The sequence below is a fragment of the Sinocyclocheilus rhinocerous genome, unplaced genomic scaffold (genome assembly GCF_001515625.1).
Source record: "Sinocyclocheilus rhinocerous isolate Xijiao unplaced genomic scaffold, SAMN03320098_v1.1 scaffold993, whole genome shotgun sequence".
NCBI classification, from domain to species: domain Eukaryota; kingdom Metazoa; phylum Chordata; class Actinopteri; order Cypriniformes; family Cyprinidae; genus Sinocyclocheilus; species Sinocyclocheilus rhinocerous.
Window position 1 is genome coordinate 2,200,540 of NW_015639771.1, and position 8,870 is coordinate 2,209,409.

The 8,870-nt window shown below is 34.8% G+C and overlaps 1 pseudogene; it reads left to right on the top strand.

Annotated features, from left to right (window-relative positions):
• Positions 1 to 303: 303 nt before the first annotated feature.
• Positions 304 to 8,870, top strand: part of LOC107751769 (nidogen-2-like) — a 40,102-nt pseudogene continuing 31,535 nt past the window's right edge.

Genomic DNA, 8,870 nt, shown 5'->3' on the forward strand with positions numbered 1-8,870 from the left:
CCAAATTATATGACATACATAGAAATGTTTTTATATAAATATTATAAAAAAGTATGAGCTATAAAATATGCTAATTCCGAGAAAATTTCGACATTGAATAAATGATTAAGTTCTTTATTAAATAAATGAAGAATTTTTCCTTCAGAGTCTCTTCTCTTATAAGTTTAACGTCAGCCAATCGTCGTCCGCGTGACCTCCCACAGTCCCTCCCGTTCAGTGCCTGGATCACAAACTTTCCACCTTCATGCCCCAACATCTCCAACATCACCGCGCACTCCAACTCATTCAGACGGAGTGTGCCGCATGAATAAAAGCTGCATGTGTACAGCTGTTCATTAAGATGACGTGGGACAAAATAGCGCTCTTCTTTTTACAACTTTCATTGACAGCTCAGCATGTCACAGCCATTCACAGACATGACATCTATCCGTATGGGATGTTTTACGGCGATGTAACTCTGCAAAAAGGGGACGATGAGACTTCTGAAGTGACCACGCTCACCAAACCAATGTACTTCTATGAGACGTCCTTCACTAACTTATATGTGAGTACATGAAACGCCTGTTAATGTTTTGTTGTTGCTGCTGTTTTGCATCTATCTATCTGTCTATCTGTCTGTCTGTCTGTCTATATGTGTGTGTATGTATATATAATTAAAGACTTATTATAATTAATGTATATATAATTAATTTATATATATATATATATATATAAAACACAGTATAAACACAGTATATAACGTTTCTTTACTTTCTTTTACAACGGATCAGACTTTATTTTAAAATTGATTTCTGAAAATGTGTTGTTTGGTTAATAACCTTAAGCCAAGTCTATTTCCAAATATTTAAAAACAATTATATTGTAATATAAAAAGGATTTCTTGTTCATTTGAGATGAGCATGTCCCTCTGGGAATATGAATAAACTGTACAAATGTTTTCATTATCATGTTATATGAATTTTTTATGAAACGTCCGTATAACTTGTGTCAATAATGTCTGTCATTCCTTTAGTTTTATTATTATTATTTTTTTAATTTTTAAAGTTTTTAAAAGTTTTCTTTAGAAGTTTAAATGTTAGAGTTATTTATTATTATTAATTAAATTCAAAGTGGTCAATGAAATGAGCTTATTGCTGTAAGTTGTAACTCTGATTTTATTCTAAAAAAATGATTAGAATATGACCCCAGAATTAGATCATTATAGACAGTTCTCATTCTGTTTTGTGTCTCGTTCCAGGTGGCCACCAATGGAATCATCTCAACTCAGGATCTTCCCATGGAGAAGCAGTATGTAGATGACGGCTTCCCCACCGACTTCCCTGTCATCGCCCCCTTCCTGGCTGACATTGACACCAGCAAAGGAAAAGGATCCATCTTCTACCGGCAGACGGAGTCTCCTACCGTGCTGAAGCGGGCGGAAGCGGATGTCAAGAGAGGCTTTCCAGATGCCACGTTCACCCCAACTCATGCCTTTATCGCCACCTGGGAGAATGTGTCAGCTTATGAGGAGGTCACCCGCAGCTCTAGCCCATCCAGTCGGGTAAGAGAACTGCTTATAGTCGTACTAAATCTGACCCTGAAGGTCTGACTTTACCCAAGCTCCATTTAGGCCAGGGTTATCAAAGCTGGTCATCTGTTTTCTGTCCCAATCTCAGGCCCAGAGGGTGTCTGAACGTACAATAGCGTCTCCCACTTACCTGCTAATCTATCCCAGAGCTTTTCAGTTTACCTGCAATTCACAGGAACAATTGGTGGGTCTGAACTGCTCCTAACTGTCCCTGTCACCACAGCAATTAGATCTTCTTAACACCTCACATACCACAGAAATGCTTGGGAAGGTTTTAGATGATTAAAGCCACAGCGTTTCTCAAGGGTCTGATGGGCTTTTTGTAGTAATCCAATATAGCATTTTCATTCAGTGTTGTCAAGTCAAGCTTTATGACTATCAAAATGCCCTAAAATCAAACATTTATTTCTAATTATATTATCTATTAATATAATAAAATATTGTAATATAATAAAGATTATATTTTATAATACAATAACATATAATAACATTAATTAAAATAGTTTTTAGTGGGGAAAAAATGGCAATTCTAATTTATTTGCTATGGTAATTATACACAATTTGCATTTAGCATTGATTTTCTCTAATGTCCATCAGAACAGCCCTGCGATTCGTTTTGAGTCATGATCCACCAGTTGGAGTGCATAAAAGTGCACTAGTGCGTATAAGAATACATTTTTATTTAGCAGGGGCACATTAAATTGATCAAAAATGACTGTAAAGACATTTAAAATGTTACAAAAGATTTCTATTTCAAATACATGCTGTTCTTTTGACTTTCTATTTATCAAAGAGGTCTACAGTGGTTGGTGTGCAAGTGGAGTGGTTTCAGCTGAGATGGAACTGAATTCTGAGTGTTTTTGGTGTTTTCTAATGGGCGTTAATGAATGGGTCATTCTTCAAGCCTCTAGTGCACATTCGGCTCTCTCATCCAGACAGCTGAGCAGAAACAGCTGCACTGCTCATGAAGTATTATCATTTGTTATTCGTTGGTTCCGGAAGCAGCATTTCTTCTCTTGGTTGGGTTGCATAAGGCCATGTTCATGTTTGTATCCTCAGAGTACATACAGTGGGTACGGAAAGTATTCAGACCCCCTTAAATTTTTCACTCTTTGTTATATTGCAGCCATTTGCTAAAATCATTTAAGTTAATTTTTTTTCCTCATTAATGTACACACAGCACCCCATATTGACAGAAAAACACAGAAGGAATTTCACAGTACTCTACGGCAGTGGCTCACAACTGTTGCATCTCTCCTGATAGGCTTGCAGTCAGCAGAGAAAGAACAATGCTAAATGCAAATAATAAAATGCAACTAATCATGTAATCATGCATATTTAGGATTGCTAAAAATAAGTATGCTTATCATTGTCTAAAAAAAGAGATGAAAACAATCTTTTATATATATTGTTATTGACATAAAATACAGTGCGTCCATCAAACCAAGGCATGTTGGCCCAAATTAATCTGTTACTTAGAAGCTAGACAAATGGTAGAAAGGTTGAGACTTATTAAATACTGGTTGAGGTGTTAAATACAAGTTCATTGCAATACATTGCAAAACAGGTTCATTTGTTTGCCTTTGTACAAAAACTATAGTACTTTGTTAAGTCAGAACATGATGTCTGAAGTCAAATCTGAAGCCACTGTTGAGGTATATCATGATCATCGCAGTCAAAGCTAAAGGCCACAAAGCATATACTAAATACTAGTATGGTATTTAGGCTGTTAAAAAAATAGATATTCCACATTTAGCTGCCTATACTTGTTTGAAGAAAGCACATCCTTGAGTTGATTTACTATGTTTCCGCTGAAGCACAGGGGGTCTAAATGGTAGAAATCTCTGGATGATATCTTATGTTTGCCTTTGGGATTTAAACCGCTTGATCTAATCTTGTGTCCCCTCCAGTCCCCAGATGTCTGTTTGTCTGCAGACGTCCTGTGGATGGAAGAAGTAGGGGCTTATGGAGGGGATACTTCATGGAAGACACATAGTACCAATTCAATTTTAAAGTATTCAATTTCTTTTTTTAATTTAAAGTACTTTATTGGCACAATTCTATTTATATACAATATTGCCAAAGAATTATACACAAAACAAGGTATGAGATAAAAGATAGAAAGAAATGTACAATAGAACAATAACAATAAAATATAGGAAAGAGATTCATCAAAATAAATAAACAAAATAAAAAACAAACAGGCCAAAAGTTTGGAATGATTAGGATTCTTTAATGTTTTTAAAGGCTGCCAAGGCTGCATTTATTTGATCAAAAATACAGTAAAATAGTAATATTGTGAATTATTGTTGAACAATGTTGAAGATTAATATTTTTGTGGAAACTGTGATATACCACTATTTAAAAGTTTGGGATAAAATTAAAAAAGAAAAATAAATGAATTATTTTGTTAGGCAAGGGTGCATTAAATTGATAAAAAAAAAGTGACAGTAAAGATATGTATAATGTTACAAATGATTTATATATATATTTTAAAATTCAGTTCTTTTGAACTTTATATTTATCAAAGAATCCTGTAAGAAAATTATATAATGGTTTTCACAAAATATTAAGTAGCAAAAAGCAGTTTTCAATGCTGATAATAATCACCTTATTAGAATGATTTCTGAAGGATTATGTGACACTGAAGACTGAAGTAAAGGCAGCAGAAAATTAAGCTTCTATATTTTTGATCAAATAGGCTTGGTGAGCATATGAGAATTCTTTCAAAAGCATTAAAAAATCTTAATTCTTCTAAACTTTCAACCGATAGTTTATATATAATATAAAATAATATACATTTATCATGGCGTTATGAAGAAAAAAAAATACTGTAATATTGTTGTTGTGATGATGATGATGATGATTACGGTAATAGTATTGATGTAGTACCATCTCAAGTCCATAAACCCCTTCATTGTGGGGTCCTAATTTTTCTTTTCGTACTATAACATCTTTAAACAATCTTGTTTATGGGTGTGTTTCTGCACTGCTTCGAGGCAGTGTGGTCCTGCAATTAGGAGTTTGAAGCTGAAGGCTGCAGGGTTGGGTGAGGGGATCCAGGAGGGATGCATGCTGGGGAATGAGGCTGCCCGAGGCTCTCTGAAAGCCAGATGCAGCATTGTCTCTCTGGAATTGGGGGGTTGTTTTGTGGAGGTGATGGCTCCAGTCGGGGACAGCTTGGATTACTAAACAGAGGAGAGGAATTTCACACACATCCTCTGTGTGTGTACGTGAGAGACTGGAAAGGGGGAAGGGCATCTTAATATCCATGTTGAAACATCATTCGGATATCTTGCTAGAAAAGTTTACTTAAAGGGATAGTCCACCCCAAATTTTAAATTACGTCAATTATTTATTCACACTCATGTTGTTCCGAACCTGTAAGCACTTCTTTCTTCTGTGGAACACAACAGAAGATATTTTGGAACAGAAACTATTTGGTTACCAGCATTCTTCAAAATATCTATATTTTTGGGTGGATTATCCCTTTAAGTCAACATGAAATCAAAATAGACCCAATTTGTTGTCATAATAGACATTTATTGTCGTATTGGGAACAGTTCGTCATTACTCTGAAATTAGTCCAAAAAAAAATTGGACCAACTGGACCAATCCTCCTTCTTTATATATTGTATATATTCCAGGTTTTGCAGTTGCAGAAAAGGATATTAAGGCAGTGAACTTTAGTTAGAATCAATGTTGTAATTGTTTATTAAAACTATGACATTTTTTTTTATTGAAACAAAGCAGAAATAAAGTAAAATAAAAATATTAGATGGAAAAACCTAAACTTAAAAAAATATGTCTACTAAAAGTATTACTAAAATTAAAACTGAAATGAAAATAAATTAAAGCGTAATAGAAATATTTAAAAAAAGAAAACTAATAAAAGCAACAAAAGCACATAACAAAATAACTAAAACTCTTATTAAAATGAAATAAAAAAAATACTAATACTAATAAATACTATAATAGTATACAAATAATAGTAAAATAACATGAATAATATCTTCATGATCCCATAGTTGACAAGAGCAAGGATGACACTAGACTCTCAAACAGTTTTTAGTGGTCTGTTAAGTGCAGTAAAACTAGGTGTGGAAAACAACAAAAGGGGACAAGAGACGGTACTGATGTGGGGAACTCCTTGTAGGGGGCACATTTGGTGAGTTACTAGGCTTGTAAAATCAGTTAAGTTGTTAGAAACACCATATTTGGATTTCGCCGATGTTCTAGATGGTTGAGGAGGTTTCCAGTACTGATTGATGTACACAGAAAACAAATCTCTTAGAGACCACTTTGTCCAAAAGTAAGGAGAAGGAAGTTCTTAAGTAAGCTATTTTAGATAGCTTTACAGTATATAATGGAATATTTACAGTATATAATGGGATATGTTTTGAAAGTTTTATTACCTTCTAAAATGCTGCACAGATCCCTGAGTAATGCTCTTCTTTCTTCTAGGTAAACACATTCCAAGTGGTGCTTGCGTACAATGAGAAGGATACTTATGCGCTCTTCCTATACCCTGAGGATGGGCTGCAGTTTTTTGGGACACGGCCCAAAGAATCTTACAATGTCGAAATTGAGCTTCCAGCTCGTGTTGGCTTCACCAGAGGAGAACTGTCCTTCCTCTTCTTTTCTCGGACAGAGGGGCCGTACTACAGCGTCACCAGCAATGAGCAGTCCGTCAAGAACCTTTACCAGTAAGCATCAGAGGAATTACCATTTAAAAATTGTCTAAATAAAGAAATAAATAAAATAGCCTTTTCTTTCATAAATAATACAGACAATTACTCAGAAATAAAAAAATGTTATTATATTATTATAAGATTGTTATTAAATGTTATTAATTTGTGTTTGTTCATAATACAAATCTAACATAACATAATCTAAAACATAGCATTTTCTTTCATAAATAATACAGAAAATTACTCAGAAATAAAAAATATTATTATATTATTATTAGATTGTTATTAATTTGTGTTTGTTCATAATAAAAATCTAACATACCATAATTTTTTTTAAAAACCCAGTAAAAACAGAAGTGTTTTTACAATGTAACTGTTTTCAACTTTTATATATTTTAAGATGTAATTTATTCCTGTGGTGGCAAAGCTGAATTTTCAGCAGTCATTACTTTTACCTTCAGAAATCATTCTAATATGCTGATTTGATGCTGAAATATACTATAAATATTACAAACAGTTGTGCTGCTTAATATTTTTGTGAAAACCATGATACATTTATTGTTCAGGATTCTTTAATGAATAGAAAGTTGGAAAACATGGAAAGTTGGTAACTTTTGTAACAATATACATGTCTTTACTGTCACTTTCAATCAATTTAATGCATCCTTGCGGAAAAATATTAATTTCTTTCAAAAAAAAGAAAAGAAAAAAGAAAATATTACAATAGTGTATGTTTCCCCAAACACTGAAAACAGGACATTAAATTATTATTTGAGATACATTTATTAATTTATATTAACAATATTTTATATTTTTTATATTAAATTATAATTTTATATATAATATTATATTATAACATAAAAACCTTAATTTAAAACATTTCTTTGATTAATTTTAAAATATTTTAATTTCCATGATTAAAATGTTAATATTATAATGTAATATTATAACTCTTCTCAGAAAAGGAAACATAGGAGAGCCTGGAGTTTGGCTCTTCCACATTGGAAACAGATATTCCTTCCAGAATGTCATTCCGGCACAGCATGAGGCTGTTTTAACCAAAGCTGCCCCAGTCCTGGTTGCTGTGTTCCCTGATGAAGACTACACAGAAACAGATGAGGAGGAGTACGATCCCATTGATCCAGACTTCCAAGATCCCACCACAACAGACTTTCTTGAGCCAGAGCAGGACTCCTCCCTACTGGAGCGTCTCAACCAGGAGGTGCCCCTTGGTCAGTCTCCACCTCAGCCCTCAGTGTCTGGTCCAGGCGAGTTTCCTCCACAGGATCCCCATAATCTCCCCCCGGAGGACATGACCCAGCCCCAGCGGCCATTACCAAAGCAGGCAATTCTGCAGGTGTACCCGAACCGTGTAAAGGATGTCCCACCTCACGCTTCTGGTGGTCAAGTGTTCAGTGTTGAGGAGAAGGTGGATTTTGACTCTGGAGGTGAGAGTTGAATGATTAACCAATACTGATATATATCGAATGAACCTTTGCTAAGCCCCGCCCTAAAAATGTTACTGACCAATCGTACTTTAGCAACTGTTGCCATACACCATCTCAGTAATATTGTAAATTTAGCTTGTTTCTAATGTTTGTTCATGTACAGTACGTTTCGTGTGTTTAGGTAGCAATGTTGTTATTGTTAATTAAAAGTCATTTTAAGTCATTTTAAACAAAAATCGTAAAATTCCCATATATGGGCATGCAAGTATAATTACGTAGGTCTGTCATTTTTTTAATGCACCATTACTTTGATTCATATATTATTTGATTCAATGTTGTGAATCCAGAGAGAACTCAAGATTATGTAGGAGTTTAACCTATGACTTATGACTGAGTTTGACTTTACTAGCCTATTTAAGAGCAATTTGTCTCTCTTTCCGCTCTCTCCTGCAGTGATCCATTACTCAACCGATAATAAAGAGACATGTGAGCGCTTCCAGCAGCAGTGCAGTCAGAACGCACACTGCACAGACTATTCCACCGGCTTCTGCTGTCACTGCAACTCAGGATTCTACGGCAACGGCCGTCACTGCCTGCCAAACGGTAAGACTGGGGCTGTAAAAAGAGCCGTTGTAAAAGCTGCACATAACATGACCTTGTTCTGAAAGTATGAACAACATTCACGGTACATCTCTGGGGATATATTACCAGTGTTTCTCTTTCCAACACAGTTTTTTTTAAGAGTAAAGATGTATATTTTTGTAATGCAAAGGAATTTGCAGATAAAATTTTGATTTGGCACACACTTTTAGGTATGCAAATTACATCCAGTTATTTTTCTGTCAAACTTGGTCTTTTACGGACTGCTCCACTTGCGTGCTGAGTGGCCGCTAATTGTCTGTAATTGGAGAAAACTTGTGTTAACTGGTTGTGGTAATACCCACGACTTATTCCACAGTCTTTTTATTAAGAGTTGTGGCTGCCACACCAATTTTGTGGGAGGTTTTATGTCGGAAACACTTGATCTTTTGGAAAACCTGAGTGGATTTCCCTAGTGAATCATTCGGCGTCCCTCATGGGGCTTGAGGAACAGGATCTTTTCAAGACAATGACATCATATTGGCTTTGTATGACTGTAATTTACCTGTGAACATCGACTCCATG